The sequence below is a fragment of the Equus przewalskii genome, chromosome 29 (genome assembly GCF_037783145.1).
Source record: "Equus przewalskii isolate Varuska chromosome 29, EquPr2, whole genome shotgun sequence".
NCBI lineage: Eukaryota > Metazoa > Chordata > Mammalia > Perissodactyla > Equidae > Equus > Equus przewalskii.
Genome location: NC_091859.1, coordinates 7,361,323 through 7,387,942, shown reverse-complemented (window position 1 = coordinate 7,387,942; position 26,620 = coordinate 7,361,323). Strand labels below are relative to the sequence as shown.

At 36.7% G+C, this 26,620-nt stretch overlaps 1 protein-coding gene across 10 annotated transcripts in view; it reads right to left on the bottom strand.

Moving 5' to 3' along the window:
- The window catches only part of SYT1 (synaptotagmin 1), a 518,535-nt gene that overhangs the window by 217,208 nt on the left and 274,707 nt on the right, over positions 1-26,620 (bottom strand). For 4 of the 10 annotated variants that reach the window (XM_070600576.1, XM_070600580.1, XM_070600573.1 and 1 more), the window contains one exon: positions 3,685-3,758. The exons of the other annotated variants lie outside the window; for them this stretch is intronic. The gene's annotated coding sequence lies outside the window, so the exon portion shown is untranslated. The remainder of the gene's footprint in view (positions 1-3,684; positions 3,759-26,620) is intronic. 10 annotated transcript variants of the gene reach the window in all.

The following is a 26,620-nucleotide window of genomic DNA, read 5'->3' as shown; positions in this document are numbered from 1 at the left end:
TGGTAGAGTCCAAATTTAAACCCAAGAAGATTATTGCAGAACCATTTTTTAAAAAATATGCTCGAGCGTCTTAAGTTTAGAGGAGGAAAATAACATTTAGAAAGGCACAGTTGCTTCCGAACATCAGAAAGCTAGATAGTGCCAAATCAGACTAAACTCAGATTTTTGATTTTCAATCTAGTCATCTTTTTATTTAGTTAGGTTTTTTACTCCATTAGCTGTACTAAAAATTAGTAGAAGTTGATGCAGCTATCATAGAAGCAAGAAGTCTGACTGAGAGAAAACTATTTTCAGAGTTTGAGGATCAAGGTTTTAAAAATTGGGTTAGTGATTTAATACTCAGATTTTTGGTTTTCATAAGAATAATAAAATGTGACTCTCCCTACTCTTCTATGCATTTTCACAGACTTGGAAAATTTCCAGTTATATCTCCTAGATATCTATCCCACATTCGCTGGATTTTTACCTAAAGTTCTACCATTATCAATTCATTCGAGTTGATTATTTCCTCTCTTTACTCTTTGTGGGAAAAAACCCCAAATTCTGTCCTTGAGTGATGCTATGAGAATAAGATAAGACCCTTCCTTCAAGATAGAAAAAAAGAATGTTAGCTAGAAAGCATCCTGGCTCTGTAATAGGAGGTGTGGAACTGAAAAGGTAAAATGGAACAAAGGAAAATGAAGCCTCATTTATAGCTTTGCCTAAGGGCAACTCTTGTGAAAGAGTTAGGATAACAGTGATTCCCCACACCCTGCACATGCAATAGGGATAAAGGAAGTCAACGTAAGTGAAAACAGTGTAAGTCCTTAGCAAAGGGTTTAAAATCCAATTACACCCTTTCTTTCTCCTTAAAAATCAATTCGGCATGGCCACTTTCAGAAAAAAAGAAATTGCTTTTAAATCACAGATCTGAATTCTAAAATCCAATCAAAAATCTTGCACTCCGATGTTCCAGATACATTTTTTATGAGTCCCAAATCCATTTTTCATAAGGCCTAAAATGGAAAAAAAAAATCTGTCCTTTGTAGAATGTCTCCATTCTAAAAATATAGTCTGATATTTTGGGCTTTTCACTATATTGCATGCTATAGAATCTTATGAAAATCTCTGGATGAATAAGGGAAATGGAATAGGAAATTCTTTTAAAAAAAACAGCACAGTAAATAAAAAGTTACAAGACACCCATATGCTGTGAATAAATTATTTGCAATTTAAAAGGAGTAAAGTGTTGTTGTATGTGTGGGACATGGTTTTTATTTTTAAAAGGTATATCTCTTTCCCAGTGGGGTCTTGATATCTCACTGACAGAAATGTAGAAATAATGAAACATGACATATTCTTTGCATAAAACGTATAGGAAGAATTGGGAGTAAAGAGACAATGTGAAGATTAGCCTGCACCTTACAATAGCTGAACAGAGGCATTGTGGGAGGCTGTCTTGGGAAATCAAAATTAGATATTCTCACATATCAAGGAGATGCTTAGTGGTCTTGGGAAGTTTCCCTTTTGTTCATGACCAAGTATGCCTTCTTTGAAGGGAATTCTTGTCTGCCTTCTCAGGAAAAGAAAAAGCAATCTACCAGAACGGTGAGAAACCTATTTGTAGGGCTCTTACTAATCTTTCATGAAGCCTCGTCTGTGCTCTCTATTAGGAACTAAAAATAACATGGCTGACACATGAATATGCAATGAAACATGAAAGCTGCTTGCCCAACGTGAGGAAAGGTTCTCACTGCTACAATGGGGAAATTACCAAAATTAATGTGAATTTATGAAATCCAGCAGGAATTGAATCCCAGGTGCTTGTCAGCTGTTGAGATGTGAGTGATAGACAGACATAGAAACTAAAGGAGAAAGTGGAGGCGCTCAGAGCATTGCTTTCTGGCCTCTACCTGTGGCACGATGATGGGAGAATTCTGCCAGCGCTCCCGGTGCAGCTGCTGCTATGACCTCCCTATTATCCCCACTGTTATGCTCAATGACTTTTAAAAAGCTATTTTGCGCACAGTTCCTGTGCTCCATCAAGTATATATTGGTTTTATTCTTCACTGCTATATTATCACTTGAATGGGTTTAGAGAGTTATGTAGAACAAACCAGATGGCAGTTGCTTGGGGTTTGAGACACCTTGTGCTGTGAGTGGGTGTTTAAAAAAAAAAAGAAACAGTAAAAAAATCTAAATCTAAGTGTAAATAAAATAATGTTTAGAAGAGGTGGCTACAAGTCTTGTATCTAATTAGCAAACCACTCCTGAAGTTATATATAGAGAACACAAATGTTAAGTAAACTTCTAAATGAGACCAGATTAGGTGATCTTTTAAGGAGGAAAACAATAATAATAATATTTATGTTCATCATCTCCAAGAACTGGCATATCATCACAGCTAAAGAGCCTGTTAAGTATTTTAATGTGACTATTTTTGTCTTTTGCATGGACTCAGAAAACATGAAATTGACGTTCACTAATTATTCATTTGCAATGAAAATGAATCTCAGGCCTTAATTGTCTACCACTTAGAAGATGACAAATTACAATTTCAGGAGGAATCTGGTAGGAGGAAGTGTATCCCACAGCCAGTGTGTGGCGTGGGAAATCAGGGGGCTGGGAGTCCGCTTCTGACTTCATCACTTATTAGACACTTAATCTCTAGGGAGTCACTTAGCCTCTCAGAGAGGTCTTTACTAACTGAAACGGACTTCATGAATAAAATTACTTCCTTCCTCTCAAAGAAAGAATTCTAAAAGTTCGATTACTTTTCTAGACCTTGGGGAGTAAGAAATTAGAGGGCACATGGATAAAAAACATAAACATCATAATAAGTTATGGAAAGAGGAACGCGATAATTTCCAATATTTCCAGTCTACACTTGGGGAAAGAAAGTGCCAAAAAAGCTACGCAGGACTAGAGCCAAAGTCTCCTACATTCTCTCCACTATACTGTAAGAATACTTTTTACAAAGTAATGTGCAAGAAATATAAACAAAATGCAAACCAAATACAAGTATCATGCATGGGAAGTGGAATCAGTAAGAGGAAGTTTGTGCTGAATTGATAAAGAGAGTAACTGAATTTTATGTCATATCATTTAGAAGTATTTTATACTTGATACGTAAAATCCAGGGACTCTAGAAAATTACAGGCAAAGAAAGACAGGAGTAAAGTTTTAGAAGATGTGAATTTGAGGGGATCCTTGAGCCTCAAGAAAATCCTGTAGTTTCAGGGAAGAGAAGATGGAAGGAGCTTGTTGAATAGAGAAAGATGGTTTACAAAAGGCTGTTCCAGCAAAATGAACTCTTTTCTAGGACTAAAATGTCAGCAGGTAAAATACCTCAACTCCTAACATGCTGCAGGCTTGCACTTAAATTTTTTTTGGCCAAAATTTTGGAGATTTTTAAAAATAAGAGCATCTCTCAGATTTTCTAATGAAAATTAATGGAAATATTAGACACACTTTATAGAAAAAGCATGTATAGTTAACTTTGCTATAAATTATCTAATCATTAAATGATAAATTGCTTGGTTATGTGGAATTGGCACATAATCATGGATGTTTCCTAACCAGTTCTTTTACACATCACTGTTCTATGTCGTTAGTCCATATTGCTTGCAGGTGATTGGCACTATGATGATTTGCTATAAGTTATCATAGTATTTATTTATTTTTGAATGGTTATTCCTTTTTTACCTGTATTTATCTTTTATCTCCAATAAAAGTGTCAACTCCTTGAAGAATCAGACCATTCCTTCTGCGGTGCAAACCTGTATAATAAGATGTAGAGTAGCCACTTATTATCTGAGTATTCTGAAGATATCTAATACAGAAGGGATATTGGAAAGATGGGGTGATTTTTCTGTAAAATATTACAGAACATTACATTGTTTATATTTCTTGCACATTACTCCAACATGCACCCTTGAGAGTGCCTACTGAAGGAGGAGACTTTACCATAGTCAACGGGATTGCCTAGAAAAATGGTCTAGATAAATTGAAATGCAAGAGGATAGGTGAAGGGCAAACTAAGTGACATTTAATTTCATTTTAATATTCCATCAGCACCTAGTTATTTGTCATTCAAATAGGTGATTCTTCATAAGCTTTGGTGATTGACTCCTTGAGAGCACAGGTAATCAGAAATCCACAGAATTGGAAATGACGTCTGAGTCCACTCCTGGGAGTAACCAGCACTCTTGGGGATCAGTAGCTACAGACACAAATGCTGGTTCATAGTGGAGAAGACCTGGCTCTTCACGCCTTTTTGCTAGGGGACATTTCTGTTTGCTAGTGAAGACATTCTTGCTTTAAGAACAGAGCTCATGCAGTTTTATGTCAAAAAAGAACAGAAATTCTGATAGAATTGTCAGAGAAAATATTCATCCTTTACTAGTCTAAAGAGATGCATTCAATTTTTGGCCTATTACTAGTTTTCTAGTGAATCTAAAATAAAGTATGCATGTTAAGAAAGATGATATTTGGAACCATGAGGGTGCAAATTACATTACCAATCTTACACTTCTATGCCTAGATATAGAATATAATTATTTTACTAGAGAAAGAAAGCTGAAATATGGTTTAAAAACCTACCCAATTTTGGCCAATCTAGACATCCTGAATACTGGACATCATCACTTAGATACAGTTTAGAGTGTCTGTAGAGTCAGAAGTTGCATTCAAGATAACAATCTTGTGGTGACAAAAGCAGTGGCAAAAATCTTTGTAATGCTCAAATTAATCCCATCTCATTATACTCTCTAAATAGTGGGGTGACTTGCTGATGGTCGTGCAGCCAGAAACTGGTGATGCTGAATGGAAACCTAGGATTCTCATTCCGGGTACCAGCTCAACCCATTTATTTAACATGTTACTAAATCCAGCCCTTGAAAGGGTAAACGAGTTATCTAACGTTCCATAAGTAGGAAAGTTATAAATTCCACCTGGAGCTTGACTGTTGTTAAGTGACAGTTCACGTCCCATCATACTATTATATAGGTAGAATGATGACATTATAACCTGAAAGTTTAGACAACATTTAAAAGAAAGGGAAAGCAAATGTGAATTTTGGACTAACAACCAAGACCCCTGTGAGTTTTCTACCATGTGAAATATAGTACTAATAACGAATAACACATCTAACTTCTTCCTTCTATTCATGAATTAAGTAATAATTTATGGCTATTTTATAGCAACATAAGCACTATATGGGAAAGATACTGATCCATGTAGGCAGAACTGCAGAATGTGTCCTCACCCTGGGATGTTTGTTGCTTCTGCCATTCTAGGAAGGTGGCTAGAAAAATGGTGGCTGGCGGAGACAGTGATTTGGCTCTGCTGTGAGCTGCTGAGGGCACAGACACACTAGAAAGGAATTATAATTTGTGGCTTGTGCTTGTGCTTCTTGTTATGAGATTTAAAAAATGAAGTTGTTTCTTATAATTATGCCCAGCAGGCACAGAACTTACTACCTTAGTGCTTGCTTGAAAACTTTAGTAAGCATTGATTGACCCTTGAGAACAGCCCATAAAACAAATAGAAGGTACAGATCTCAACTGAACATTATGTTTACCCACGGAACAAAAAAGATTAGAGGAAAAAGCTAGAAAGGAGATCTGTGTGGTCAGAGGTAGGAGGGAGTCTGTGGGAGGAGCGTGGTTTGTGTTCCTTTTCTAAGAGAGAACCAAAGCCACATGGGCCCCTTAGCCTAGAGCAGGTTTCTCAGCTTTGGCATTGGTGACATTTTAGACTGGATAGTTCTTTGTTTGAGAGGCTGTCCTGTGCATTGCAGGATAATTAGCAGCATTAGTAGAAACCAGTATAACCCCTCCCTGCCAGTTGTGGCAACCAAAGATATTTCCACACATAGCCAAAAGTCCCCTGGGGCAAAACCACCTTTAGTTTTGAACCACTGGCCAAGATGAACAATTTTCCCTTACGGAAGACAAATATCTTCCTATCTGCCCATCTTTGTGTGTTCACTGCAAGCTGGTATACCCTATACAGCACCAGAACCACACACTATAGGAAGAGACAGGTATAAGCTACTTATACTGTAACATCTAAGCCAGTCTAATGCATACAGATGAAATAGGTACACTCGGGGGCAAAGATTTTGTCTGGCTTGAATCCTTAATGTCCAGAATAGGGACTTGCACGCAATTAATGCACAATAAATATTTGCTGTAACTTAGGCAATGGATGTGTGATTAAATATTCTCTAAATTCTTGACTAAAGGAATATAACATGTTTAATTCTTATGGTGAATGATTACTACAAAGATCAGGTTACATCAGAAATTGACCTACATCAATTGAGGCTGTTACAATATTATTATTGAGGAAAATATTTAAATATTCAAAATTGTTAGGCCTTTAACATGGAGAAATAGAGCTGATTTCTAACATAAGTAACGGGCGATTATTAATGCCGTACTTAAGGGCAGTTTAGATATAGTAATATGATGCAATTTTCTTTTGGATATTGGATTAAAAAAATCTTTTCAGCAGAAATGCTGAAAGAAGGGTTAACATTTATGTTTGTAATTATAGCTTAGACCTCTGCTCTCAGTTAGTTAAAAACTGTTGCTGTCATATGTATTGGTGTTAGAATTACTGGCCCATAAGTATTCTGATATGTAATGGCCCAAGTAATAAAGTCCTAGAACTACATGGCATACAATCTGAACCTATCTATATCTGTTACCTATCTATTATCTGTTATCATTTAACTTGAATTTACCTATATGCTTGTTAGCCACAGTCTTTACACAATGTATTATGCCATTTTTCACAGTTCAGGAGACATATCCTCATGTATGGTCCTCCAACTTGTTATTCATCTGGTGAACTACTCAACTAGGGCTTATGAAAGAACTTTCAGGAAATACCTAATTTTAGGCATTGGAACATACTAGCAAACAAGAGAGAAAAAGCAATCTTCAGGAAGAAAACCGTGATAACAAAGTGTTCTGAAAATCACAGAAAGGGAGTTTAAAGAAGAAACCAGTCAAGGGGTAGGCCCCATGGCCCAGTGGTTAAGTTTGTGCACTCTGCTTCTGTGGCCCAGGGTTTTGTGGGTTCAGATCCTGGGCACAGACCTAGCACTGCTCATCAAGCCATGCTGAGGTGGCATCCCACATAGCACAACCAGAGGGACCTGCAACTAGAATATACCACTATGTACTGGGGGGCTTTGGAGACAAGAAGAGGAAGAGGAAAAAAAAAGATTGGCAACAGATGTCAGCTCAGACGCCAATCTTTAAAAAAAGAAGAAGAAGAAGAAGAAGAAACCAGTCAATAAAACATCACAGAGAGCTTGAGAAGGATGGAGACGAGTGAGAGACTAATGGAATTAGAGCTTAGAGGTCACTGGAAACTTTTAAGAGAACAGGTTTTATGAAGTGGAAGCCAGATTATAAAGGCTGAACAAGAGAGTAAACAGAAGCTCTGATTTTTAAACGATGACTTTCACAATTTTGCAGTTGAAAGGACGATCGATAGAAAATAATAATTCAAGGTAACAAGGTGAAGGAAGCTGTCTTTAGAATGTGAGAGACCTAAGCTTGTGTGTAGATAGAGAGAAGTTGCCAGATTAAAGAAAAATTTAAAAAATTGTAAGCTAAAAGGGAAATGATTTACGGAAGATAGCTCCAGAGAAGCGGTGTGTGAGGGTGTGTGTGTGTGTGTGAGGCAAGGTTAGCCTGGAGGAAGAGAAACAAGAAGAATGCAAATAAAGATGTTATAGGAGAAGGACGATAGAATTGGTAGCAACACTAATTGAAGGCCCTTGGTGTTCACATAAAGTAAAAACCAAGGTCATCAGCTGAGAGAGAAGGTAATGAGGGGCATTTTCAGAAGTGGAGCCTGGAGAAGGAAGTACTGCTGAGTGGCACTGGGAGCCTATTGGTGTCCCATGACGGGAGGCTACGGTGGTTCTAGTCACATGAGTTGGTCTTCCATATTTAGTGGCTTGGGAATGGGAACTTAGAAATCAGACTGTGGGATCTTAGGACCTGCTTAAGTAGAAATATTAGAAATTTAGAAAGGTATAGTGTTGATATGAAGACTAACGAGAGCCCTAGAAGAAAAGTAGAGAGGAGATTGTAGTTTGAGTAGAGAGTAGCATCTATGCTATATAGAGTCATATTCTAAGAAACATCAATGTGATATTCAGTCAATGGTTTTTATATTGTCAGTACTTCACTTTCTTCTGACATGATCCATAAAGATAAAATATCTGAGATTTCTTTCCACTCTAAATTTCCATCATATCAATTATTTTGTTTTATTCTATATTTTTAATTAGCCTAAGAGAAAAGCAATCACAAATACTAGAGCTTCAAAATATACCAGTTGTCCAGGTATGTTTAATATTACAGTCCTGCTTTATTTCTGCAGTGGCATCTACCACTTACACAATTTAAATTTGAGCTTGGAATCAGGAAGTGGGTGTGTAAAGAATTTTTATCCTTATATTTGTCCTAGAAAACCTTTTATTGTTTAATATCATTTAAAGTTAATGTTAATATTTTTAGAGAGAAGCAATGATTTGGTTATTTTAAGATGTACAATTATAGAAGTGAAAAATGGCACAAAATCTATGGAGGGGAATTTGGTAACAAAGGCATGCAAAAGTATGCATTTTTGGTAATCTTTGCCTCTGCAATTCCACTTCTAGGAATTTACCCTGACGATATGCCTTCAAAAATACAAAATAATATACACAAAGTTAGTCGTTATGACATAATATTGTAAAAAACCCCTAAATTCCAAATTATAGGAGATTGGGTGAATAAATTCTGACACATCCATAAAGCACTATAAACACATAAAAAAAGAAAAGAATAGGGGCCGGCCCTGTGGCCATGTGGTTAGATTTACATGCTCCACTTTGGCGACCTGGATCTCATGGGTTCGGATCCTGGGCACGGATTCTGCAAACATCAAGCCATGCTGTGGTGGCGTCCCACACAGAGGAGCTAGAATGACTTACAACTAGCATATACAAGTATATACTGGGGCTTTGGGGAGGGGGAAAAAAAAAAGAGGAAGATTGGCAACAGATGTTAGCTCAGGGCCAATCTTCCTCACTAAAAATCTAAGAAAAGAAAAGAAAAGAATAAGGGATATTTCTACAAACTGACATGGAGTGAGTTTCAAGATATGCTGTTAAGTGAAACAACTTAGTGTCACATAGTCTAAGGATATATGAGAATAGTTAAAAAAAAAATCGAACCTGACATGGGTTTTTTGTTAGTACTGTTATTGGTATAGCAATTCTGAAACTATAGTTTGTGTATTGTAGGATACAGCAAGTGGTAAGCATATTGATGACGATAGAAATCAGTGTTCTTACAGTGAGATGGGATATACATGTATGGGATGGAGAGAAGTGAGGAAGAATCCTGTGGTGCTGGATTTGACTTACAGGTATAAGTTTTAATGCATAATAATTTAATGCATAAATAATACATTAAAATCTAACTCTGCCCACCAAAAGAGCACGGAGGAATGATAATCCAGTAAAAATGAGCACATTTTGGTTTCCAAATACCATTCTTCATAGGTAATAAAAAAAATAAAACCCAAAACAGGACTTCTTGTTTCTAAGTCAGGGATGGGGAAGGTAAAAGGTGGGCCTAGAGCACCTTATTTTGTAAGAAAGTAAGGATATGTCCAAAATCTATTGGGGACTGGCTTTCAGGGCCTCCCAATGGCTAAATTAGGGACAATGTGAGCATGAAAAAGGAAAATGCTGGTAATGGATTATAAAAAGTTGAATAAAAAAGGGATCCACGAGCCCAGGGTGATACTATTAAATAAAAGGAAGAGTAGAAGGCTGTCTTAAAATGTAGAGGAAACAATAAAATTAAGATCACCTTTTTTTGCAATAGCTAATACAATTAAATGATCCAGGCAAGAATCCATGGATGCTAAAACCATTGTGTAAAAGGTATCTGGGGAATAGGTTATTCACAGTAAAGGCAGAATTTACCTTTACAATGGAGCTATCAAGGAGAGTTTTGGCTACTTGGGGATATTTATACTTAGACATTATACTTTATAATACTATTGCGCCTACGTTCAATTTTCGGGCATGTGATTGATACTGTGGTTATGTGGAGGCTATTCTTGTTCTTTCTGCTAAGATACATACTGAGGTACTTAGAGGTATAGTGCCTACAAATTATTTTCTTATAGCCCAGCCGAAAGAAGTATCTAGATCTATAGAGACAAAGCAAATGTGACAGTTACCATTTGGTGTAAGCAAAGGTTACGTGTGTTCAACTTATTTTGTAAGTTTAAAACTTTTCCAAATGTAAAGTTAAAGAAATATAAAAACAGCAACAACAAAACGACCGGAAATGCACTGCATAAAGCAGATTGTAGAGTGGCATAGTTTGGTAAAAAAATAATTCAGTATTAATTTAATATTGATAAATAGCATGGAATATTTAATTGCGTGAGTGAAGGTCAAATGCAACAACGCACGTGAACTATGAAGCATTTTTATATTGACTGTCATCACTGGTTTTACTACTCGGTCTGCGTAGCATTAGATCTCTTGCTCCCACACCCCTGAAAATCTGCAAACAGCGCTATCATTTACATCAATACCTTCATCTTCACCAAATCAGTTCTGTACTTTCTAAACTGAATTTAAGCAGTTTAAGGACAAATCGTGTGAAAAGAATCCAATGAAAAAGGGCTCTGATCACTTTCAAATTGAAATTCTTTTAAATACTGCAGTTTAACGTGCTCGACTGTGGTGACCTCTAGATCTTTAGAAACAATATTTGATATTAATGTACATTTTTCCAGGGTGGTTTAGATATGTTTATGCCTGCTGATAAAGGGGTAAACCAAAAGACCTTCATAGGTTCTCCATGGGTGGACTAGTTAGTGATTCCACATACAAAGAGTGATAAAGATGATGAAATGTTCTCCACTCTTCCTTTGCTTTATAAAAAAATAATCAAAGTCACTACCTCATAAAGCTAATTTACCATAGAGATTCAACTAAAGAATTTTAGTGGCAATGGAGAATTTCATTGCCAGAGGTTTGAATGTCCCAAATGTGATGTCCCTAGAAATTACTTTTAAATATGTTTTTAAAGAGAGGTGCAATAATTTGAAAGCTGTGCTTTTATAAAAATTTTAAGAAGGGTTGTTTCTAATGGCATCTTGATTTATCCTACTTTGTCAGCAACCAAATTAAAGTCTCCCAGCCATGTTTGCTCACGTAAACTTACAGACAAACCGAGACGAAATCCAAGTCAAAGTATGTACTACATTATTACTATACTGATGCGCATCCCGTGAAGGATAAAACCCAGAGCACCAATAAAATCACAGCAGAAAATATCCATTACTTCCCTACCATCACCCAGGCCTATGTCGCAGATGTTATTTTCCATTGTGTTTCTATTAGGACTAAAATTGAATACAGTGTAAGACCCATTATTTCATGGTTCCTTATTGCATTAATTTCGATGGAAGACAGGCTAAATCATGTTTCCCAGAGCATAACACATATAGAAAACAAGCCGGATATAACTCCATTAGCTTGGAAGTGGAGAGCAGATCAGAACTCTCCTATGTGATTTTTGAAGATACATACAATAAAACACTTTTCATAGAAGCTTGCTGAAACTTAGATGAACATTCACTCTGAAATAAAATATATTCTTCAAGAGCAATGGAAAGTACCTATAAAAGTAACCAAACTAACCACTGGATGGCATTGTAACTACATTAGAAAGTGTTGCCAAGACCTTGTATTTGTCTCTAAAAACTCCCACATAGTTAGCAGCAGACTCCAATAGGATGCTGCCAGTTCCTGTTCCTAATTATAAGGTTGAAGGAACATAATTTTTCAACATCCCAAAGTGACTTGGCAATACCATTCTGACGGACTGAAATGATTAAATTATGCCACCTCCTGCACTGTCAAGAGTTCCCTGGAGCTTCTTTCTCAAATCATTGTTTTCTTAATGCTTGTTATTGACAGTTCCCACATCCTTTTTCCTATCTGGATTGCCCTTCTTTCCCAGGTCATTTACTCTGGCCCATTTCCTTATTAGCGTATCATGCACAGTATATTACCGACTGCCTGTATTTTATTGCACCTTGTAATAAATCCCCAAATTTTTCTTCTAAACTCTTTCTAGCTTTTATTAACTGAATCCTGATTTCCTCTGACGCTTCCTAGCCTCTTCTTTTCCTATAAGGCCAGGAGAATGGCTCAGCATAATATTTTCTCTTCAATACTACATCTACCAGCACTTAAACCACTTAAATTTTCTGCACTTGTGCTACTTAATTCTTCATCAGTGTTACCAACAACTTCTAGGGTGAGCGTCCGTCTTCCTCCATTGGTTGTTCTGTATTCTGCCAACATCCTTAGAGGCATCCTCAGTGATTTCAACATCCATTGATGATCCTCTGCCATTTGGCTCTCAAAATTCCTTTATTTCTTTGATTCTAATGATTTCTAATTATAGTTTGGGTTTCATCTCTGCACATTGCTCCACTTTCCATATCACACATTCCAAAATTTCTCTCTTTTGCTATGGTCTTCTGTTTTCTTCTTTACTCTATAAATCTGTTCATCATTTTCCTCATTCTCTACCCCTTCTAGTCTGTGACACAGATACCGATTTGATTTGTCCAGCAACTTAGCCTGAACCTGCAACATCTATTGTAATAATATACTATTTCCATGGAATGTCACATCCACTTAAATATACTCCACATGTGCTTGCTTATCTTAAACACCTTACAATGACTGGCTATTCCTTGCCTCTTAAATTTTAATAAGGAAAGTCTCAAATCATTCTAAGTTCATTAAAAATTCACTTCAGTGTCAACTGAGTCCTCTTAGATGCTTGGAAATTCTTCTAGTTATTTCTTCTGGACTTTCTACCTGGCTTCTCATGGTAGCCCTGTTCTTTCCTCTTGCCTTCTAATTTATATTCCTCTTTTAAGCCTATCTCAGATACTATTTCCTCTCTGAATTATTTCCTGATGATTCCAACCATCTGGACTCTTTCTTCTTTGAACCACATACATGTTGTCTCTTTTAGGACAAGAACACTTATTTTCACTTTTCATATCCTCACCAAGTGAAGGGGGAGTTTCCACTGCACCACTTACAGGAAAAAATAAGGGAAAGGTACTTTCATCTCTTTGGTTTGCTTTCTCCATCCATCTTCCCCAGGGGAGGAATGCCTCGTCTGACTGACGAATTTGGGAGAAGGAATTGTGCATCCAGGGAGGAGGCCCTGGGCGTCTGCGGTTCTTACTATCTATCTGCCTGCCTGCAGACACGGTGTATGATGTTGGATGTGCAGTGAACATATGGGGGGTATACGCTGAACTTTCAGGGGAGCATTGCAGATTTGAATTGTAAGCTCAATTTGAGGAGCCACTGTAAGGCCACACATTTAAGCCCTATAATGCAATTAATATGCTCCCAAATCTACTACTTTGATCTACAGTGGCTTGATGCCTCAGTCTACCTCATATGGTTCTGCACTCTGGAGTAAAAAGACAGGGATGCTATTAGTCAGTCCCCAAAAGCCAAAGAGTTTGTATGCTTTTACACCACATCATTATTCCTTGGGCATCTCTCTTACTAGATGCAAAACTCCTTTTTTTGAGGACAAGAACTCTTACTGATCTGTATTATATGTAGTAGCCTCTTGACACATATCATTGAATTGAACCATGATGCCACTGTGAGAAAGGCATCTAGAATTTGAAACTCTGTATTGTCAAATGATCACAGTATTTCCAAGGCAAGATGCTTTTGCCATAGGCTTAAGAGAAAATGTCTTACTCTGTAAAAATAATAACTGAAAGAAGTGTAGAATAGATTATGGGAGTTCCGGAATCAAAACTGATTAAAAATGGAGAACTATCATTCATTAGAAAGTTGATAAATCCTAGATGTTATGAATGATATTTTTCAGCTCCTAAATTTAATTCAGAGCTTTACAAATACCATCATATTAAATCTTGCACGTGTAACCAATCCCATTCTCTAGAAAAAAAAATTCTGAGACAAAGCAAAACAAAATAACAGAAACAATAACAGCAAAAAACCCACAAAAAAGATCTAACTAATCTTTTCTAATTACCAAGGTCTGCTTTTAAATAGACAACACAGTTACCTTAACCTCATCATACAGATATTGTCTTCATAATTTTTCACAGTAATTTTATTCTGCTCTTATCAACAAATGTCTTAGCACTTAAAAAAATGAAGCATTTAAAAATGAAGGCCCACTTCCTCAGACTAAAGAGATTTGCAAGGCAAAGGAAACCAGGAACAAAACGAAAAGAAAACCCACCAACTGGGAGAAAATATTTACAAATCATATATCCGATAAGAAGTTCATCTCCAAAATATATAAAGAACTCACACAACTGAACAACAAAAAAACAAACAACCTGATTAAAAAATGGGCAGAGAATACGAACAGACATTTCTCCAAAGCAGATATACAGATGGCAAATAGGCACATGAAAAGATGTTCAACATCACTAGTCATCAGGGAAACGCAAATCAAAACTTCACTAAGATGTCACTTTACACCCGTTAGAATGGCTATAATAACCAAGACAAAAAGAACAAATGTTAGAGAGGATGTTGAGAAAAGGGACCCCTCATACACTGCTGGTGGGAATGCACATTGGTGCAGCCACTATGGAAAACAGTATGGAGATTTCTCAAAAAATTAAAAATAGAAATACCATATGACCCAGCTATCCCACTACTGGGTATTTATCCAAAGAACTTGAAATCAACAATTCAAAGAGACTTAAGCACCCCCATGTTCATTGCAGCATATTCATAACAGCCAAGAAGTGGAAACAATCCAAGTGCCCATTGACCAATGATTGGATAAAGAAGATGTGGTATATATATACAATGGAATACTACTGAGTCATAAAAAAGACAAAATTGTCCCATTCACAACAACATGGATGGACTGGGAGGGTGTTATGTTAAGTGAAAGCCAACAGAGAAAGACAGACATGGTATGATTTTGCTCATATGTGGAAGATAAACTAACACACGGACAAAGAGAACAGTTTAGTGATTACCAGGGGAACGGGGTTGGGGGGTGGGCACAAGGGGTGAAGGGGCACATTTATATGGTGACTGACAAACAAGAATGTACAACTGAAATGTCACAATGTTATAAACTATTACGACCTCAATAACAAAAAATGGAGTCCCGATATATCTTAAGTTAGATTATCCAGTGTATATATTTTATGTTTGAAAGAAAATCTCAAATATGGGAAAATTAAGCATATAGCTCAAAGCATTTAGAACCATTTTACAAGCAATAGTTGTGAAAGTCCAATGAATTAAATTGTCGTAAATTTAAAAATGTCTACACATCTATTTGGAAGTTACTTTGGCACATGGTTAATTCCTTTTGAATTTTTCAGTTGTCAATATTTTTCTCTACTATAGAAATTAAGAAAAGAGACACAGATTTGCATGATATAGTTGTAAAGACACCTTCAAAATAAGTGATCTCTTTAAACAGAAATCTCAACAATAATTAGCATGTATAATAGACTAAATATTGTATAAGTACTTTCTTGACACTACCATTTAACCCTATCGAGAGAGACATTGTTATCCCCGTCTTACAGATGAGGAGGCTGAGGTTTGGAGAGACTAAGACATTTATCCAAGTCACACAGCTGGCAAGGAGGAAAGCCAAGATCTAAATCCAGATGGTCCAGCTACAGGGCCTGTGTTTCTACCTCATCCTTCTTCTGGAAAATCATGCAATGGTTTTGACGGATCAACACTCCACTGAATGAATAATTGAATTCTGGAGGGAATATATGAAAATAGTGAGTGGGAATTAATTTGAAAGACCTATTTTATATATGACAATGTGACTAATATGAAGTTTAAGTGATTCTTCCTCTTTTATGGTTATTTAGTAACAGCAAGAATCATCTTCCTTAAATATTAATCTATTCACACTCAGAAGCATATTTGGCAAATTCCAATAGTCTTCTTTCAAAGACAGCTGCTCCATCTCACACCACTAATAGGTCAAACCTGCTTGCAGCCTTTGCAGGTGAATTTCCCCTATCTTCGAACCTTCGCTGATTCCGTCTTCTTCCAGAGAGGGCTCTCCAGTTCTGCTTGCCTCACTATATCTGGTAAACCTCAAAATCATTCTGCTCCCAGATTCAAGTGATAATAAAAAGCAGGTAGCTAAATAAGATTATATATATTTCTCCTTTTTTCCTGCATAAGATCTTATATTCTCTTTGGATTTTAAAACATATTTTTCATACCATTTATCCTTTCGACATCTGGAAGTCAGGAACATCAATATTTCATAGGAGTCCTCCAGTGACCAGCAGTACATTTAGTGCCCTTTAGACAACTTGATGAGCATAGTAGTTGGCTACTTTACTAAGTGTTCTTGTGTGAATTTTTGAAGCCATAAAAAAAGAATAAAAATTATCTTTAAAAAAATGATGTGCTGGCATTAGTGGGTTAATATCTGTAGAGCTCTAAGGGTGGCATTTTTTAGACATTTGCAAATGCAGAAAATCACAGACTTCCTGCTGTCCCTTGATTTATCCATAATTTCACCGAAACTCTCATTTGAAGGTTTCTCCATTGTTGAAAATCCATTTAATTCCCCATTCACAAAGGCATTCTACTGGTGATTGCTGCAAACAGGGAAAATTGCTGCTCAAGTATTCAAGATGCCTTGAAAAAAACATTGAAAATCTTAAAGATGAGGGGACTAATCGCCCAAAAGGATATGAGAAAGCTGTTTAGAAACTTGACTGTTATCATCACCCAGCCCTACTTAAATTAGAAAATGTTATCTGCTAATTACAGCAAACCCATAGATAATTAGCGTCTCATATCCCTTTATTTTATACAGATTCAGTAAACAATTGCTGGTTGTGACATCAAAAATCACATCCTTCTTGACCTCAAATGACATGATAATATACCCAAACTCAAATATTTCTGAGGACAAAGCCCTAGTTTGAAACATTTCTTTCAATGAAAAAGAATTTAGGAAATTGTGTGTTATTTTCTGACCATAACAAATACTGGCCCTGGCTTCCCATTGACCACATTTAAAACATTTAAAGTGTAAATTTAAAATGTAAAAAAGAGATGTCTTTATTCTTTAAATATTAATGATTCACCAGTAGGAACCGGCAGTATTGCGTGGGAAAGAGAGAGTAATTAAATTTAGCACAGGGTGTCCCATCTTTGCCAGATCAAAATGTCACTTGATGGGTTTATAAAAATGAAGATTCCTGACTTACTGAATTTAACTGCTTACTTTTGGTACTCCCAGCATATGCCTGGCACAGTTTTGGTCACTTTTGTTCACTATGATTCTGAATCCTCACAACAACCCAACGAGTTAGAACTTTCCTCATTTACAGATGGGTAAACTGAGGCTTGGTGATTTGACAACTGTCAGTCAAGTAAGGCTTTACACCAGATCTGGTTGACTCTGCTAAGCTCTCTGTCTCTTCACATGTCTAAATGAATCACTAGCAGACTAAGAAGTTAAATGTATATATATATGTGTGTGTGTGTGTTAGACCTTAACATAATATGTTTTTAATTCTTAATGTTTTCATTCTAACTTATTGAACTTTGGGGAAACTATAGCTACAAATATTTGGTCTCTGACATTTTAGTCTTTTAATACTTTTTGTAAAAATAAAAACCAGTTTCTACATAGTAGGCTCAATACATTTTAATAATACATCCTTGTATAAGTCACTTGACATTCATTTTATGCTTCTCCATATTATACTCTTTTGTAGCATACATTTCAACTCCATTCCCACCTCCCTCACACACACTCATGTACACACTCTCACAAATCAGGGCATAGGGCAATGTTTTATTTCAGTTCTCAATAAACAAGTATTATTGATGCTAGATGACAGATTTAACCCTTAAAGTGGCTTATAACATGCATAAATTTTTGTTTTTTTCCTTTATATTTTGTAGAGACCCAAAGGGTGCCATACTTTTTCTTGAGATGGTAAGATGTTAAAGGCCAGGACTTGTCCACCATTTCTCTGCCCTCTGTATAGGGACACTGAGATGATTATTTGATAAGTACTTGATGAAGAACTCACTTCAATTGCCTAGTCTTTCTAAATAGATATTTTAATTAAATAATTGTATGTATTTTGTTATGCCATTCCTTTAACTTCCCTATATTTAAAAAGTACTCTAATAATATGTGATATTAATATTGTGCTTCAGTGTTTACAAAGTATTTTTATTATAGATTTCATTTGATTTGAAGTGATTTAGAAAACAAGACTGTGATAGAAATTAATGTACTTGTTTTACATATAGGAAAGTGAGGCTCAGAGGAATTAAATTTAAATGATTTATTCAAGAGAACATAGCTGGTAAAACTATAAGTTTTCAAACACCAAGTCCAAGTGTCCTTCTACCGCGCCAAAGCTGTCTCTAAAAAGCCTTCCCCTGGAATCCAACTAACATTTGTGTAGCATCTGTAGTGCTTTTATAAATGTTATCTCATCTGATCCTCTCAAGACCTAGGGAGGTAGGTATTTTTATATCTTTTTTGATATCAATTGCGTTTCTAAAAATGGAAGAAAAATCTGTTATCACCCAGGGTTTAGGGATGTTTGTGATGCTTTTGAACCACTATTAAGGCTCACAAAAGTAAAATTAAATAAAATTTTGGTCTAAAGAGATGACCTAGATGGCTATTCAATACCCTACTTTTTCTCCCTAAAATATTCTTCTTTGGAATATTAGTTTTGTCTCCCAGAGACTCTCTATAGTGTATACACCAGTTAGAGTTTGTTCTTCCCTGTATAGAATATGAAGTGACTGCTATTAAAATAACCTATTGAGTTCTATCTATCCTATGCATTCCATTAAATTTTTATCTTCACTACTGATATATTGTATTGGAATTATTTTGGTAGAATTGACCAGAATTGAATTTTTAAAAAATTAGTTACCAATAGGACTTTTTACAGATTCTTGACAACTGGTATGTATTTCAAAATTCTAAGTTGCCTTCTGAAAAATTATTTATCTCAAAGTGGAGTTTTGTAGGGGGCTGCCCCTATGGCACTGTAGTTGGATTTAGCAAAGTAGCTCTGCTTTGGTGGCCCTGGGGTCACAGGTTTGGATCCCGGGAGTGGACCTACATGCTGCTCATCAAGCCATGCAGTGGTGGCGTCCCACATATAAAGTAGAGGAAGAATGGCACAGGTGTTAGCTCAGGGCCAGTCTTCCTCATGAAAAAAAAAAGAGTTTTGCAAAGGTAGGTCTCATAACTCTTAAGTTACTGATGACATAGGAACTTACAGGTGCTGTTCTACGTTTTGTATAATCAAATCCTGGAACCCCCAAGTTGATGAATCTGGCACAATATCCAATTTTGATTATTGTTTTGGCTTGCCATTTCCGTTTGAAAGGAAAGGATAATGACTTCTTGTAAACAGTAATGTATTTTTGTGTAAGAAGGCAGGTAGTCAAAATGAAAAAGGTAAGGAAAATTTGATGAATTCAGTGAGTGAACTTTTACTAAATAATTAGATTTTAGCTTGAAGCAGCTAAAGAAAGATTCCTATAATATTATCATTTAAAAGAAAATGTGCTTTAGTGCTCATCCTATTGTGTATGTTTAATATATATCTTTATAAAGAATGGAGAAGGTTTACAATTTCGTTTCCATTTAGTATGTACTCACTGGCTCATGGAATGGGCCAGCGAAAGATGAAGCTGTGTGACAAGGATTAAAAACAAGCAGATTAATATTCACTTATTTAGGGATGGAAGTCAGGTCTTCAAATAGCAAGTGCTTGATAATAAAAGCTCTTGAGTTATTATAAGGATAAATAATTGTTCCAAATTGCCATCTTCCACTGCAATCAAGATAAATTTCTCAGGCGTCTGCTCAATGGATAAATTTTCAGTGAAACACATTTTAATAGAAGAGTCTTCACAGCACAACCAGGGTATAAAATCAGCAACCATATCTTCCTTAAAGAATATAGAATATTAGAAATTTTGAAATAAGTTTAGTGAACACAAACTTTCCAATACTATTCTAAATCTGAATTGGGATGGTGCCCACAAAAAAAAGCTTTTATTTGTGAAGACTCCTCTCAAGCTACAAATATGTAATAAAAGTGGTTATTTATATACCATGTAAGCTATATAATTAATCAACAGAGATTTTTTCTACTGTTCAGTTACAATTTTAACCATAAACGACCTAAGAAAAACAGAGTTAAAAATCGTTTCTAAAGATAAATGCAACAAAAATGTCTCCCAGAATAAACTTCCTTTAAAAAAACTTAGATGATATTTGTCTAAGGAAAATTACAATTTTAAACACAATGGGATGTCCTTGAGCAAAAATTCTGAAGATGATGAAAAAGAATGATTACTTTTCTCCCACTTCCACAAAGATTTAGATACAAGAGTCCTCACTGTCTACCTTTTATCAAAATTTGTGTCCGACTCATTTACAAAAGACTAATGATAACGAAAAGGTCATGTCTCTAGATATTTGTCTATTTCTTTATATCAAAGTCTTCACTAAAGGGTTAAATCCCCATCATTAGAAACTTAGGTATCCAAGAGGGTTCTGACTACATCATCATTTCCCTGTGTACATTTCTCATTTCTCTGTTATTAATTATAAAAATGGAATATTTCTTGACTCATTTACAAAATAAATTTAAATCTAACCCATCCAATTTGCAAAGCAAAGAATGCCTGTTACTGCATGCCCCCTCCCATGAGAAACTAATATTTTTGACATATTAAAAAACATATTTAAACATTAAATTCCCAAAGACAAAACAAAGGGCTCAACGGAGATTGCAGCCACTGAGAAAAATCTTTACTAAGGATTTCTCTTTACCTTGTTTCTCTGGGCCTGCTCCTAAGCAGGTAAATGGACATAGTTACTTCCCATTACTCTCATCTAGTTACGACAGCTGACCCCGATGTGGGTGACCAATTTGTGAATATTTATCCAAACATACACATTTTTTTGATTTAGTGAGGCATTTTGTTCAACTCCTTGTGGCGTTTTTGTAAAACAAATGGAAAAATGAGACTGAAAGGACAGTCTAGTTTAGATGAATCAATAGTTGGTGGAAAAATAAAAAGCCAAAACAGAAGCACACACTAAATTCTCTGTGAATGTGTCCAAGCTAAGTGGTTCTCCATAGCAGTGTCTTGGCACACCAAAAAAATGGCACACAAAAAATGTTTGAAAAAGTAGACTACCAGGGCATTCCGACCTTAGGGTTTGATACACAGCTGCCAGATGAGCCCTGGTCTTCCAAAGAACTCAGGGCTCCTTAGAGATTGTGGGTGCCACTGTCCAACTGGTAATTTATATGACTAAATCAAAGGAAAGGCCAGATGACCTGCCCAGGAGTGAGAACAATGGCTAAGAGCAGGGTTTTCGGTATGGACAGAACTGGTTGGGAAATAGATCCTGACAAGTACTGACAGGGTGAGGCTACTCAACTGTTTGATGTATTAGTTCCTTGGCCGTTAAGCGTATATAATAAGTCCTTCTTTAAACGTTGTTGTTGACGAAAATGGCTTCTATAAAGTGCGTGGCATGTAAGAAGATGACTTACATCAAGTGCACGGCATAATACTTCACACATAGAGAACCATAGGACGCATAAGCTCTTATCATTATTGACACTATAGCCTGCATAATTTACAGAAAGAAAACCGGGTCGAGTCCAAGGCCTCAGTCAGATAGACTGCTACTCATGGATTAGTCCTCTTTCAAGCAGAGGAACAAGAAGAGAATGTTCTTTCATTTATGATCAAGGGTATATTTGCAGTTACCAGCAAGGAATTTTTAATCAAGACAAATATTTACAAGCTACAATTCTGGGTAATGGCAGAAGAAACCAAATCACAGAAATCTTACCCTATGGATAAGCAGTGTGCCAACGTGTGTGGTATCTCTCTGTGCATAGGAGTAATTTAGGCAAATGCAAACAATGTTGCAGTTATTTGTAGGAAATTGTGGGGGGATGCTTAAGAACTAATGTAATAGTCTAATTATGGGTCATTTCTGCTTTGGGCCTTTTGAAATGGTGTATACTTTAGTGGGTAAGATTTCCCATGAACATTCACTGTGTCTGAGAATAGCCCATGGAGCAAATTACATGTCTTTATACTTGAAGCTGTGGAAAGAGAAAGATGATTGGAAACAACCCGAAATCAAGAATAATGGGCCCAAATAAATAAAATAAAGCTTAATAGGGAAAAATGTAAAGTCTTGCATTTAATTTTAAAACAAAATAACAGCAACTCTACAAGTATTGGATGTGTAAGAATTATCTCGGGAGTTTGAAAAAATGACTAAGGATTTTTATTGACTAAAACTCATTAGGCAATAATAAAATGATATAAATGCCCCGCCCCCCCCCAAATTCATACAATACTGGATTGCATTAGCATAAGCTGCTCAGCCCAAAGACAGGAACAGTTCATCAAATGCTGAAAGGGTCAGTGAGAAGCTGCATGATTGTTTAGCTCTAGCTGTCATCTTTTGAGAGGAACACTGACAGAATGGATTCTGTTTGAAGGATAGGAAAGTTACAAGCAACATACGCACTGGAGGGAACTAGACATATTAAACTTGGAGAATATAAGACAGAGCGATATCTTCAACACTAAAGGCTGTCATGTGGAAGTACATCATGGTCATAAACTGGCATCATTTTGTGTTTATTTTACTCATAAATAGTTTCCCTTTAGCCTGCATCATATTTAAAATAAGGGATTGCATTAAAAATGGAAGGTTTCACCTAACATTTTAAGTTTCCACCTTCTCTTCCAAAATCTGAAGACTTGGAAAAATTGGTCTTGAGGGGTTGTGGCCTTTTCAGATGGGGCTTTAAGCTCCATTGTGCCCTGGTCCTCACATTCTCTATTGCCCTCAGCACTGAACTCAAGCATCTTTTGCTCTTAGCACATTACGTTGTTGTTTTCTTATGGTAGAGATATGTTTCTTTCCATGTTTCAATCAAAAGAGGGAAAAATGAAAACAGAGTAAGATGGTCACATGTTTCGAGAAAACTTTTTTTCTTTTTTGTAGAAGTGAAGAATACGTCTTCATAGTCAAAGGGAGGGTGTCAGTATCCAAAGCATACAGTGCCAGGTGCCATGAGGGACAGATCCACCTCAAGTCTCTGAAGCACATCACTTACTTGTGGTCCTTTGTAAGCATTTGGATTTGTGACAGGTGCTCTATAAAGAAGAGGAGCACTGGGGCTGGCCCCGTGGCCGAGTGGTTAAGTTCGCGCGCTCCGCTGCAGGCGGCCCAGTGTTTCGTCGGTTCGAATCCTGGGAGCGGACATGGCACTGCTCATTAGACCACGCTGAGGCAGCGTCCCACATGCCACAACTAGAGGAACCCACAACGAAGAATACACAACTATGTACCGGGGGGCTTTGGGGAGAAAAAGGAAAAAATAAAATAAAAAAAAAAAAAGAAAAGAAAAAAAAAAGAAGAGGAGCACTGAATGACAATCACAGGAAGAAGGGCTTTGTGTAGGCTGGGAGCTGGGAGTGCATTACAGAGCACAAGAACTTTCAAGCCTGAGCTTGAGATTAAAATCCCCTCTCAGCCATTTACCAGTTGTGTGACCCTGGGAAAGTTACTAAACCTCAGATTTCCCTCTTTTGTAAAATGAAGATTTGAGTCTCTACCATGCAGTTATTTATAATCGGATGTAAAATGTCTCACACATATAAGAATTCAATAAGTCATAGTTGTTTTAGTTTCTTATTAAATAGTATTATTTAGTATAAGCTAGAGCTACTTCTTCCACCTAAATATAACTTACTTCAATGTCCTATGGTGGAATCGTTTCTACTATCCCTTTATAGTTTTCTCCTGGCAATCGTTTATGGCACAGCAACAACTTTTACTAGGAATAGATGACTCTTAAATTTATATCTCTAAATATGACCTGTCTCCAGAAATATAGACTCTACATTTTCAACTACACTTGGGTCATTTTTACTTGCAGCACTTTAAACACAGCACAACTAGAATTGAAATTTTTACTCCTCCTCAGCTGAACTGCTGTACTTCTTAACTTCCCATGTCTCTTAATGGAACCATCTTTCTCCCAAACCTTAATAATCATCAATGTTAAGACTGAAAAATTTATCTTTGTAGTGTTTCTTGAATCCATCTCCTTTCATTTATATCTAATGTTTTCCCCTAGTTCAAGCCAACATCACCTCTGGGCCACAATTGTTGTAGTTTGGCTCCATCCACTTCCATGGTTTCATTGACCACATCACTTGGATGCTTCCTAAATCAGTGTCTCTAGCTCTGTCTTCTTTCATGAGCAGGAGCCGGGCACTTATTCCAACTACCTGCTGACATCCCCACATGTAAGTGCTACCTTTATTTCATCCTCAGCATGAAAGGCCAAAGCCAAATTCGTGATGTCACAGACCAATATGCTCTTCTTTTTGTGCTTTGGGTCTTAAAGATGTTACCTTATCAGCCATCTTAGACATTAACAGTTATCTTTAAAGCTCTCTCCATCATCATTTGCCTTCAGTAACACAACAAAGCCCAACAATTCTATTTTCTAAATATCTTATATCCATTATCATTTTTTTTCCCTCAGTCACTCCTGCCATATATTATCAACATCTCCGTTATATTTCTATATACCAACATTCAATAAATATTTGTTCAATTAATTTACGTTCCAATTTACTCAGTGACTGGGACCAGTAATTAAATTTACTTTTGCTTGAGTTATTATACCATGGATTCTAAGATGAACTCACTCCTACATTTTAACGTCTGTGAAACTGAAATGCATTTCATGATAGATGGTGTTTAACTGGGAGCATTTTTATTTCTTAGTATTTCTTAAAATTATGCATTTAAAAATCGATGGTGCCTTGGATTTGATGAATATGCTAATGGTTTTCTGAATACTTTCCCAGCCTCTAGGATTTCTCTGTTCCCTCTCTGTCTCATCACTCCCCAGTAATTTTTCCGTCAGTAGCCAGAACAAGTCTTAGAAAACAAAATACTGAACATGATGTGTTTACACAATCTCTAAGCCTACCTAATTTCCACATTTTACTTTTCCCATTATTTGGTTAGACTCCACCAGCCTGTGCTCAAACTTCATGTGTACCTCTCCCTACCTGCTTTGGAAATCTTTGCTGTCTCTCTACCGTTCATAGGATAAAAATCCAACTTCCTCAGCATAACATAAAAGGCTCTTCCCCATCTAATGCTACTGCAATTTCCCTGCCTTTCTTCACTTCTTCCACACACTTTAAATGCTATTTTCACAGACTCTATCAGTGTTCTCTGAACAAACTGTCATGCCTCAGTGTGTGCTGTATGTTTTGCCTTGAAAGACCTTTTTTCAACTAAGTTCAACCTAGGTTTTAGAGTTCAGTTCTTACATCACCTTTCAGAATTATTTCCTGGATTCCCATGAGAGAGTCACTTTCTGCTTCTTGTGCTTTATAGTCACGCTGCTGAAAGTACGGACTCGAGCCGGACTGCCTGAGTTTGAGTCCCAGCTCCAGCACTTACTAGCTTGACAACTTAGCAGTCACTCAACCTCTCTATACCTCATTTTCTCCATCATTAAAATGAGGATAACAGTAGCAACTATCTTAAAGGCTTTTGGGAGAATTGTATGAGCTAATACATTGAAATCACCTAGGAGAGCTCCAGATGCATAATGACGACACAGTTTTTAGTATAATGTCCTATAATTCTTTGCCTCCCCAATTAAAGAGCAAGTCTTTTCCTGACAGGGCCAATATCCTGTTTTTCTTTGCATCTTCAGTCCCCAATCTAGTTCTTGACTCATGTCTGCACTCCAAAAGTACTCACTGAGTGAATGATGCCTTCAGATAAACATCGAATAGAAGCACAAATTCATCATAGGTGGTCAAATGGGTAAGTTATTTTTGTCAGGTTCTGAAAGAGTTAAACATGTTTAAGGTTTCACTTAAAGTGGAGGATTTCTTGTCACCTAGTATTTCGAACAGCACGTCTTAAAATAGTGAGGGGCCTGAGGTTGTGTCTGAAGTAGGTATTTTAGTTTTCTCACCTCATGTCAGTCTGTCTTTTGCAGTTTTTAATTGACCAAGGAGTGTAACCTGGCCTCATAACTCCAACCAGCCGCATCAAGGCAAAAGGTGAATGCTAGTCCGGCCTATAGAATATTGTGCTTTTAAAGGTGACAGTTAAAACGTTCCCTTGCAATAAACTGCAAGCACTTCACTTTGTCTTGTAGAACAAGCTTGCCTGACAGCGGACAGGACAGGGTCCTAGCACAGCAGGTGCAGAGATGGCAGGAGAAGGAATGATGACTGAGCCCCACGATCGGGCTAGTGATTCTGCTTGACCTCTTCATCTTTCTCTTCTGAGCACCTTTCTCTGACACCGCTCCCTTTTCTTCCTCTCCATCAGTCTGTCTCTCTCTCTCTCCTGCCTGAGCCAATCCTGGAGGTGATGCTTTGGACAGTTTGTGCCTGTCTTGGTGAGGGGAA